The sequence below is a fragment of the Oncorhynchus mykiss genome, chromosome 23, assembly GCF_013265735.2.
Source record: "Oncorhynchus mykiss isolate Arlee chromosome 23, USDA_OmykA_1.1, whole genome shotgun sequence".
NCBI lineage: Eukaryota > Metazoa > Chordata > Actinopteri > Salmoniformes > Salmonidae > Oncorhynchus > Oncorhynchus mykiss.
In genome coordinates, this window is record NC_048587.1 from 18,656,409 (window position 1) to 18,668,862 (window position 12,454).

The 12,454-nt window shown below is 41.4% G+C and overlaps 1 protein-coding gene across 6 annotated transcripts in view; it reads right to left on the minus strand.

Annotated features, from left to right (window-relative positions):
- LOC110502387 (inactive ubiquitin carboxyl-terminal hydrolase 54) overlaps nt 1–12,454 on the minus strand; it is a 113,988-nt gene that overhangs the window by 32,100 nt on the left and 69,434 nt on the right. The gene's annotated exons all lie outside the window — the stretch shown is intronic.

Sequence of the window (12,454 nt, forward strand, 5' to 3'; positions counted from 1 at the left end):
TCTCATCGACTCGCCTATCATTCCACCAAACAATGCTTGACAATCTTCCCACCAATCACAATCCACCCAAAATAGTCACCCTATACCTTACAGTACTTTATTAGTTTCTACAGTGGTGGAAAAGCTATTTAAACTTTTCCATAAGAATTTCAAACTAAAACATGGTTTCAATCAAATGAAACATCAATCATGATCCACCCAATTGTCACCCTATACTGTGCACCGATACATTTCTGCAGCGATAGAAACAGCTATCCAAACTTTCCCATGGGTATTGAAACTAAAACATGGCTTCAATTTAAACTCAAACAATATTAGTAGAGATACAGTGAGCGTGGTCAGGCATGTGTCATGTCTCAGCGAGCAGCAAGTCTGGAGCATCTGTTTCAGCACTAGTCCGCAGCGAAGCAGCTTAATAGCAATCAAACAGCACTGATCGTGACTCCAAATGTCAATATAACTGACCTCTGACAGTTTCTGCAAGGCAAAGGACTCCTCCAGCACAGTGAGAACCAACGACTCTTATCGGTGTATGCCTCCTCAGGCATCAATATACAATCTGTCAACGTGTGTGATAAAACCCTATCATGGTCACAACATTTTAAAGTACATTAGTTTTTTTTTTTTAAATGTACAGCTGGTGTATAAGATGGTTGCCGGGAGAAGTAGTAAAAAGTGCTCAGGCGGTTTGAAGACAATGTTCTGACACTGCTGCCTGAGATTTCAGAAGTACAAAAGCTGTGAGGTTGAACTATAAAACGAATAGATGTGCCGTGATTCACAATTGCCAACAACAATCACAACCTGACTGTAAAAAGGCAATGTGTCAAATACATGATTTAAGCGGCCCAAAAAGTTTTTGAATTGGCCTATAAATTCAGATTGATTACTAGGCTACATTCCCAAAACGGTAACCTTCCAGAGATTTGTCACTATGGACACTATGGACAAACCTTTTGGCTGGGGGTTGGAAAAATACCTGAATTGAGATCAAAACATCCCAAAGAGAGGAGGATGCCATCTTGAGAAGAATCTTAAGATGAGAAGTTGCTAGTAATGCTCCTCATGACAACCATAAGGAGGCTGTCAGCCACACACACACACATTAAAACCTCCAGATTTCAAAAAGTCCTGACTGAGGCAGAAAGAAGCCAGAGGTTTCATAACACCAGACCATCTGCACTGCAGCAGCTTTACAGAAAGTGAAAGGATGGCACCTGGATCAGGGGTAATCACTTATTGACAGAACCCCTTTTGGGCCTGAATGCCAAAACATTAAAATATAAAGTTGCTCCAAATCGATCTATTGATCATACCCCACCTGACCATGAGAGAGACATCCATGTGTCTACATCAATGGTAAAAACATACAGTTGAGAAAAATATCATTTAAAATCTTAAATTATATAGTTACAATTTATTGAGGAAAACATACAACAAATATTAGGGCTGACCCCAATTAGTCGGCTGGTCGATTGTTGGGTCGTTAGGCTGTTGGTCAACCTTGATTGTTTTAGTCGAGCAGTAACAAATACATACAGTTGAAGTCGGAAGTTACATACACTTAGGTTGGAGTCATGAAAACTCATTTTTCAACCACTCTTGTTGTTAACAAACTATAGTTGTTAACAAACTATAGTTTTGGCAAGTCGGTTAGGACATCTACTTTGTGCATGACACAAGTCATTTTTCCAACAATTGTTTACAGACAGATTATTTCACTTATTCACTGTATCACAATTCCAGTGGGTCAAAAGTTTACATACACTAAGTTGACTTTGAGGCTATTTGTGCAAGGGATAAGAAGCAGTGCAGGAGCTCATTGAGCTCTTGTTCCTCTTATAGAATATTAGCTCAAAAGTATTGTGGAGCTCCTGCTCCTAAATATAAAGAGTACTAGCACCCAAAATGAGTACCACAATCTATTTCAGTCCAAGTCAGTCCAAATTAGCCTATCAGAAGCTTCTAAAGCCATGACATAATTTTCTGGAATATTCCAAGCTGTTTAAAGGCACAGTCAACTTAGTGTATGTAAACTGTGGAAAGCTACCCGAAACGTTTGATCCAAGTTAAACAATTTAGAAATGTCCTTGTTTTTGAAAGAAAAGCAACATTTTTGTCCATTAAAATAACATCAAATTGATCAGAAATACAGTGTAGACATTGTTAATGTTGTAAATGACTATTGTAGCTGGAAACTGCAAAAAATGTTATGGAATATCTACAGTGGTACAAAAAAAGTATTTAGTCAGCCACCAATTGTGCAAGTTCTCCCACTTAAAAAGATGAGAGAGGCCTGTGATTTTCATCATAGGTACACTTCAACTATGACAGACAAAATGAGAAAAAAAAAATCCCGAAAATCACATTGTAGGATTTTTATTAAATTTATTTGCAAATTATGGTGGAAAATAAAAAAATTATTTGCAACTCTGCCTAGAAGGCCATGATCACGGAGTCACCTCTTCACTATTGACGTTGAGACTGGTGTTTTGCAGGTACTATTTAATGAAGCTGCCAGTTGAGGACTTGAGAGGCGTCTGAAGTCAAATCTAGCTCTGTATCACATCGGAATGCACCTCCCAAATTTTTTAACAATGCTGAGGGCTTTGTATAGCTACACATTGACATGATTGGTTGACGGTAAGTGGGGGCGGTACATCCTGTATAAACATAAACTCACTTCCTTGACAACATCTATGCATTGCTCCGTGAAGTGCAAGAAGTATGAATGCCCTCACTTCTGCTGAGGCCATATCACCGTAAATGCAGCAAGGCCAATGCAGATGTCAGATTGACCAGATGCACAATGCACTTCTCTCTCCAAAATGCGCTCTCTCCCACCAATTTGTGCACATACATTGTTTCATAACTTCATTGTGTGAATTGTTTGCCTTTGAATCTTAGTGTCTATCAATTCCCCATTACATATATCACCAGTAGTATATTTACTGTTAATTCCTATAATTTCTAATCTACAATGTTTGTTACTTTGGTTACAGTCATTTTTTTTAATGCATTCAATATTATTCCAGTCTTCTTCTTCTCATTGTCGGAGTGGACACATTGTTTGCAGAATGCAGAACCTGTGCTACACTTGTGAGAAACAAGTTTGGGTTTATTTAATTCCATTTACGAGTTGTGTCAATTTATTCATTGTTTTTTGTTTGGAGCGCTCCTTTCAATGTTGAGTCTATAGGCTACCTGGCCTGCACGCAAATGTAGGCATATAAATGTGCCCATTTGGGGGCCTGAAATATTTCTGATTGCCTTAACACACCACCAGTGATGACCTGCGGAGCTTCTCAGAGTAATCTTTTCTTCACCTAAAACAGCAAGCAAATAGTATATTTTTTTACATCCATTGAGAATTACGATAGTTCCTCAATGTATAAGAGGAACAAGAGCTCAAGCAGTAGAACATTTGAGGTGCCGGTACTCTACTCCAGTGAGCTCCAGTCCAAGTTAAGCACAGCTTCTTATCCCTTGCGCAAATAGCCTACAGCTGTGTCTGCATTAAGCTCACTGGCGCTGGAAACTGAGGGCCCAGAATATTTTATACGTTGCAAGTTCGCAAGCTTTGGGCCGGACCCAAGTTAATAGTTGCAGACAGGCCATGTGTAGCCAATGTCATTTATAGCATATCTACTTAGTACCGGTAACTTCAGGACAGTAATGGCAGAATATGCGAAAGCCAGCAGGAGTGGGAGGAGAATAGTTGGGTCAGGTCAAGTTTATTTTCTTCTGGTTATCTAGATCTCTGGCACCCTCTTGAGGCATCAAACCGTAAGCTTAAAGCATCAGACAAACTCAATGCACAAAGTTGATTTTATTAAAACACATGTCTTTATATATGGAAAAATACACGTTAAATCATTTCCAGCAATCGATTGGTTGAAAGAACAGATGACTTGCAATCAACCAAGATTTTTATTTATTTGGGGCCAGCCCTAAAAATGATATGTGTTGTGCCCGCCATCGGTTGAGTCACAACATGCTCCTGAATACAGGGTGGGGTTCATGTTTTGGCTGATGAATGTACTAAAATGGAAATCAAATGGGCATGTTGACTGTTAAGGGATACCACAAAGATGGTTGGAGGTCCACACATCAGAGAATGTTTACTTGAATGGGAATATCGGTTTTAAAAATACTGTCAATCCTCCATAGGAAACCTATTGAAATCATAGTCATATTAATCATATTAAAAAATATATATATTTCAAGAAATTATTAAATAGGTTGTCAACCCTGTTTGTAAGCTTATTAAAATATATTAAACTCAACTGTTTATCTTTTCCAGTGATGAAGACATGGATGTCTCATAGTATGGTGGGTTATGCAAAATGGGTCAACTTTGAGGACCTCTATCTCATGAATATTTTCAGGCTATTCAGGTCCACCTAAAAGAGCTGTGAGTTGGGGTTCAATGTCCGTCAGACAGACAAAAAAAAGTACTACCCATAAATCTATATGCCAGAACATTCTAGCGTTGCACAAAACATTCCAAACATCAGCAACGTAAAAACTAGAAATGGTACTGTGTGTGTGAAATACCCCGGACCTTCAGTTATTTTTCCAGAATTGTTGGAATGTATGATCAGTTTATTTATAAGCCCTCCCTGCTGTGTTGCCACTCTGCGTGACCCTGTCCCTGATAATGCCTTCAATCTGTCAATCATCACTTGTGATAAAAAGGGTTCCAAGGAACTGATCCAAGAGCGAGAGGCAGGAAAGCGTGATGAAAGGCAGAGAGAGATAAGCTGGCTGGAAGAGAAGGGAATCGATGACACAATTCCAGCCTTAACGCTGCCATGATAACAGCACTCAAGGCAGGATTAGGGAAATTCCACGATAACGGAATTATGCTGAGACTCCGATTTTTCACTTTAAAATATATACGCCAAACAAAAAACATTGATTTCTAAGTTAAACAAACCGTAGACGCCTGTGACTACTATGATTTCCCATTGCAGCCAATTCAATTGAAGTCATTCCGTTACTGATTTTTCTGTAATTCTGTTACCGATTTGGAACCTGGAAGCAAAAATGGATTCTTCAAAGGGACCTCCTATGGGGAAGCGGAAGAACCCTTTTGGATTCTATACTGAACAAAAATATAAATGCATCATGCAACAATTTCAACGATTTTACTGAGTTACAGTTCATATAATGAAATCAGTCAATTGAAATGAATTCATTAGGCCCTAATCTATGGATTCCACATGACTGGGCAGGGGTGCAGCTATGGGTGGGCCTGGAGGGCATAGGCCCACCCACTGGGGAGCCAGGTGCAGCCAAGCAGAATAATTTTTGATAACAGACAGAAATACTCCTCAGTTTCATCAGCTGTCTGGGTGGCTGGTCTCTGTCGATCCCGCAGGTGCAGAAGCCGGATGTGGAGGTCCTGGGCTGGAGTGGTTACACGCGGTCTGCTGTTATGAGGCCGGTTGGACGCACTGTCAAATTCTCTAAAACGACGTTGGAGATGGCTTATGATACAGAATTTAACATTCAATTCTCTGGCAGCAACTTTGGTAGACATTCCTGCAGTCAGCATGTCATTTTAAATTTTCAAAAAATAGTTCACCTTTATTTAACCAGGTAGGCAAGTTGAGAACAAGTTCTCATTTACAATTGCGACCTGGCCAAGATAAAACAAAGCAGTTCGACACATACAACAACACAGAGTTACACATGGAGTAAAACAAACATAGAGTCAATAATACAGTAGAAAAATAAGTATATATACAATGTGAGCAAATGAGGTGAGATAAGGGAGGTAAAGGCAAAAAAAAGGCCATGGTGGTGAAGTAAATATAATATAGCAAGTAAAACACTGGAATGGTAGATTTGCAGTGGAAGAATGTGCAAAGTAGAGATAGAAATAATGGGGTGCAAAGGAGCAAAATAAATAAATAAATACAGTAGGGGAGAGGTAGTTGTTTGGGCTAAATTATAGATGGGCTATGTACAGGTGCAGTAATCTGTGAGCTGCTCTGACAGCTGGTGCTTTAAAGCTAGTGAGGGAGATAAGTGTTTCCAGTTTCAGAGATTTTTGTAGTTTGTTCCAGTCATTGGCAGCAGAGAACTGGAAGGAGAGGCGGCCAAAGGAAGAATTGGTTTTGGGGGTGACCAGCGAGATATAACTGCTGGAGCACGTGCTACAGGTGGGTGCTGCTATGGTGACCAGCGAGCTGAGATAAGGGGGGACTTTACCTAGCTGGGTCTTGTAGATGACCTGGAGCCAGTGGGTTTGGCGACGAGTATGAAGCGAGGGCCAGCCAACGAGAGCATACAGGTCGCAGTGGTGGGTAGTATATGGGGCTTTGGTGACAAAACGGATGGCACTGTGACAGACTGCATCCAATTTATTGAGTAGGGTATTGGAGGCTATTTTGTAAATGACATCGCCGAAGTCGAGGATCGGTAAGATAGTCAGTTTTACAAGGGTATGTATGAGTGAAGGATGCTTTGTTGCGAAATAGGAAGCCAATTCGAGATTTAACTTTGGATTGGAGATGTTTGATGTGAGTCTGGAAGGAGAGTTTACAGTCTAACCAGACACCTAGGTATTTGTAGTTGTTCACATATTCTAAGTCAGAACCGTCCAGAGTAGTGATGTTGGACGGGCGGGCAGGTGCAGGCAGCGATCGGTTGAAGAGCAAGCATTTAGTTTTACTTGTATTTAAGAGCAATTGGAGGCCACGGGAGGAGATTTGTATGGCATTGAAGCTCGTCTGGAGGGTTGTTAACACAGTGTCCAAAGAAGGACCAGAAGTTTACAGAATGGTGTTGTCTGCGTAGAGGTGGATCAGAGACTCACCAGCAGCAAGAGCGACATCATTGATGTATACAGAGAAGAGAGTCGGTCCAAGAATTGAACCCTGTGGCACCCCCATAGAGACTGCCAGAGGCACGGACAACAGGCCCTCCGATTTGACACACTGAACTCTATCAGAGAAGTAGTTGGTGAACCAGGCGAGGCAATCATTTGAGAAACCAAGGCTATTGAGTCTGCCGATGAGGATGTGGTGATTGACAGAGTTGAAAGCCTTGGCAAGGTCAATGGATACGGCTGCACAGTATTGTTTCTTATCGATGGCAGATATCGTTTAGGACCATGAGCGTGGCTGAGGTGCACCCATGGCCAGCTCTGAAATGGTCGGTAATCTGTTTGTTGACTTGGCTTTTGAATACCTTAGAAAGGTAGGGTAGGATAGATAAAGGTCTGTAGCAGTTTGGGTCAAGAGTGTCCCCCCCTTTGAAGAGGGGGATGACCGCAGCTGCTTTCCAATCTTTGGGAATCTCAGACGACACGAAAGAGAGGTTGAACAGGCTAGTATAGGGGATGCAACAACTTAGTCAGATAATTTTAGAAAGAAAGGGTCCAGATTGTCTAGCCCGGCTGATTTGTAGGGGTCCAGATTTTGCAGTTCTTTCAGAATATCAGCTGACTGGATTTGGGAGAAGGAGAAATGGGGAAGGCTTGGGCGAGTTGCTGTGGGGGGGGGTGCCGTGCTGTTGACCGGGGTAGGGGTAGGCAGGTGGAAAGCATGGCCAGCCGTAGAAAAATGCTTATTGAAATTCTCAATTATTATTTATTGGTGGTGACAGTGTTTCCTATCCTCAGTGCAGTGGGCAGCTGGGAGGAGGTGTTCTTATTCTCCATGGACAGTGTCCCAGAACTTTTTTGAGTTTGTGTTGCAGGAAGCAAATTTCTGCTTGAAAAAGCTAGCCTTGGCTTTTCTAATGGCCTGTGTATATTGGTTCCTAGCTTCCCTGAAAAGTTGCATATCACGGGGGCTGTTCGATGCTAATGCAGAACGCCATAGGATGTTTTTGTTACGGGCAGTCAGGTCTGGAGAGAACCAAGGGCTATATCTGTTCCTGGTTCTAAATTTCTTGAATGGGGCATGCTTATTTAAGATGGTGAGGAAGGCATTTAAAAAAATAACCAGGCATCCTCTACTGACGGGATGAGATCAATATCCTTCCAGGATACCCCGGCCAGGTCGATTAGACATCTGTGGCACTGTGTTGTGTGACAAAACTGCACATTTTAGAGTGGCTTTTTATTGTCCCCAGCACAAGGTGCACCATTGTAATGATCATGCTGTTTAATCAGCTTCTTGATATGCCATACCTGTCAGATAGATGGATTATCATGGAGAAATGCTCACTAACAGGGATGTAAACAAATTTGTGCACAAAATATGAGAGAAATAAGGATATTTTATTTCAGCTCGTGTCACATGGGTCCAACACTTTACATGTTGGGTTTACATTTTGGACAACACCTTTTTTTTTAAGTGTGTGGGTGTACCTTTACTTGTTACTTCTGTGAGCTTTCATTATGCTGAGGGAGATGAATAAGAAAATATCTTAAAGATTGTCACGGATCCCTCTGGAACTTTCATTGCGCACACCTGGCCGCTATTCCCACTGATTGTATTTGTATATATGTTCCCTTTGTGCACCATGGTGCGGTCGATTATTGTTACAATGTCCGCTGGTGCGTGTGAGTACCTGTGCTGTGTGTTTTGGGCTTTCGTGCCATTGTGGATTGCGCAGATGTTCACGGGTCTCGTCCCGTGGGTTAATCATTGTGCGCGTGTGTATTTATTCGAGGTACTCCTCGCTCTTTTGTTTGGGTTTCAACCCTGTGTTTTTGTTACGTGTTTGTTTGGTCTTCATCCCCGTGCCCTTACACGGCACACCGTAATTTGGGGTGTAATAAAATAAACCTATTCGCATTTCTGCGCCTGTCTCCCGAATCATTGTTACCAACGTGACAAAGATATGTGGGTCTTTGGTAATGGAATTACAAGGCACAAGGCAATGTTTTGTAAACTTACAGAAAGCAAATTATTTATCCAAAACTAAATATAAGTGTTGATATTAGTTAGTGGTCTTTACTTCAACATGATAGTGTTTTGATATATTTCTAATACCTTTTAAGACTTATTCTGGTAGATGTTTTCTAAGACCCCTTCTATCTGTTTGACCAGAAATCAAAGCCTTTAACCTATGCTTAAAATTGAGATTTTTTTTTTTAAATGGTTGAAAAATGTATCTACGCCTTCATTTCCCCAAAATATAGACTCTTAGTTTTCGTTTTATACCCAATTTGTCCTTTTACATGAAAATGACCATTAACAGATTACACTGAAGCAGAGAAAGGGAGGTGGCAGGGGAGGGGGAAAACAGACAACTTCTAAACCTATCTAGCCTGCCTCTATGCAGCATACAACACTCTGCAATCAATCACATCCCAGAGACCCAACAGCACTGACAGTCGGAGAAGGGTGAGTGCCACAACATCCAGGGAACCAACTCATTCCAGGCCTACCCCTCAGCCAAGATTTAGGATCAAACATGTGGCATGACAGATTTTATACCGAGGGTGGAGGTTTGACTGCACAACTTTTTTAGCCCATGACGGATAGGTGCCTGCCTTACTGGTTTGGTATGGTGTCTGTGTCTGTGTGCAAGTAGTATGTGTTACTGCAGTTATTTTTAGAGGGCTAAGTTAAGAATAACAGAAAATATAGCTTTTGAGTGTATTTTGCCTAAAGAGAGAATGGGATCATATGTGCATATTAAGCAATCAGGTAGCCTAGCAGAGCCGACTAGGTGAAAAATCTGTCGACGTACCCTTGAGCAAAGCACTTAACCCGTAATTGCTCCTGTAAGTCACTCTGGATAAGATAATCTGCTAAATGACTCAAATGTAAAATATGCAATCAGTACAATTCCTGGTTAGCGTTTTCCTTCTTGTCCTTTGCCTCAGGTCCAATAAGTTGCTTGTTCTCCCGCTGCAGAGTGCAAAGCAAGACCATGGCATTTTCACCGACGCACAGACACATCCTTCCCAGGTATGTGAACCCTTCTCATTTGGTGGTGGTCTTTTTGTTTTACAGGCCACTGGCCAGGATGGAAATAGTGTCCAGTCCACAGCTGTCCTGCACAATGCAGAGTGCCGATAATGAAGATATAGTACCTAACCTCTCCACATGTGATTGATAAGAGGGCCAAAGGAAGACAAGTGTCTGTCTGTATGATAACATGGGGCATTGTTGCTGCAATGTTTCAGGCCGCACCCTCATCTGGTTCAGATGTCAGAACAACACGACAACTCTACTCCTCATCTGAGCACAGGCCCAAAAACTACAATTCACAAACGTGCAATTTCTTAAGGCCCTGAGGTATTCCAAACATACATCGTCTTGATCACTTTTGGTCACAATTATACAACACTTGCATGCCATTGTAAACAGGGCCAGTAAAGCTCAACACATTCGTTCCCAGGTTTGCATGTCCTTGTTGGACTGTGGAGCGGGTTGATAGGGAGGCACACGGCACAGATGCTGCTCTCCTATTGGCCTCGAGGCATCTCCGGGCCTGGTTCTGTACATTCTATGGAAATGAGAGAGGCAGGAGAGCATGACAAAGTCATCCCAACTGGACAGCTCTGGAGAAAAGTGATATCCCAGCAGAAAAAAAGAGCCGCTGTCATTTCTGAATGGTCATGAAGTGCATGTGAAAAAGAGATGGCGAGAGGGAAAGGAGAGAGGGACTGATGGAAGGAAAGCGGGAGGGAGGGAGGGAAGAGGGAGAGAGGCAGAAGGGCTCTGTTGAACCCCAGGACATCTGTTTCCTGAGATGGGATGTCAGGTGATATATTACTCATGTTTGGTAACACTTTATTTGCTCTATAGACCATCTACAGACTATCAGTAACATTTCAACTTACTATCTACCTAACTCTAGCTCTAACCCTAAACGTAACCCTTACGCTAACCCTTATTCTAAACCTAAGCCTAACTGTAACCATATGGTTAATCCAGACCATACAAAGAAAGTGTGACCCTCGTGTTTTCCCAACACTTAATGAGAACTACAGACAGTCTGTCTGTCGTTAAGAATAAGGTGTGCTGCTCAAAGCAACTTTAGGCTGGAAACATGGCGAAATCAGAAAGAGACATATTGTGCAAGTAATTACTGTAATCAAAACAAGCACCACGAGGCAATTGTGAACAGCAGACAAATGCTCAACTCAAGGGATGATTAGGTCACAGGAAGTACTGAGCTGCCACCAGGAAGTAGGCATGCTTTGCTTTGTTTGCTTGCTTCAGTCGTGAATCGTGATGGGAAATGGGTTAAGTAATAGTTGTTTTTTTCCTTCCTTCCATCTCAAGCCCTAGAACCCATGAAAGACAGATGGCCAAATACCCAACACACAGGACCATTAGATTGGACAGATTTCCATCTGATGGGGTTTTCAATTTTGAAAAACAAAAAAACAGACTTCTTTTCCGATATGGAATATCAGAGAGTATTGTGGAGCTGTCCTTTGGCAAATGGAATTTCCTATTTCAAAAGGAACTGGGTCCTTCAGTGCTAAATTTGGACAGCTTATGATGTGACATGATTTACCCCTGGGATTTATGGGATATTCAATGAGCCGTTCAACGCAGTGTGACTTACATGCTCCCATGTCCCTTTCTTTTCCCAACATTGCTTTAATAGGAGCTACTCAATTCATCTCTTACAACCAATTATTTGTGCAGACAGTCACAGAGCAAACCATTTACTGTGATAGTCAGCCAACGCATGTGATCAGTCTGGATGGGAGCGAGAGAGAAATGAACACAGAAAACTGAGTGGCAAATCTTTTTGTAGAACACATTAACATATTCAAATGAATGAATAAATCCTTGCAAACTGCGGTCTCAACTGTCCATAATAGGTTGTGAATTAAATACAGTGCCTTCAAAAACCATTGATATTACTTATTCCACATTTTGTTGTGTTACAGCCTGAATTCAAAATGGATTCAATATTTTTTTCTCTCACCCATCTACACACAATAACCCAGAATGACAAAGTGAAAACATGTTTTTAGAAATTTTTTGCAAATGTATAGAAAATGAAATACAGCCAATATTTTCTGCCCATTATTCTTTTCAAAATTCTTCAATCTCTGTCAAATTGGTTGTTGGTCAGGTCTTTCAGGTCTTACAGTCTACTTTAGTGCCTTGTTGCAAACAGGATGCATGTTTTGGAATATTTGTTATTCCGTACTGACTTCCTTCTTTTCCCTCTGTCAATTAGGTTAATATTGTGGAGTAACTACAATGCTGTTGATCCATCCTCAGTTTTTTTCCTATCACAGCCATTAAACACTAACTGTTTTAAAGTCACCTTTGGCCTCATGGTGAAATCCCTGAGCGGTTTCCTTCCTCTCCGGCAACTGAGTTAGGAAGGATGCCTGTATCTTTGTCGTGACTGGGAGTATTGCCACACCATCCAAAATGTAATGAATAACTTCACCACGCTCAAAGGGATATTTAATGTTTATTTTTTTTATATATATTTTTTACCCATCTACCAGTAGGTGCCCTTCTTTGTGAGGCATTGGAAAACCTCCCGGGTCTTTGCGGTTGAATCT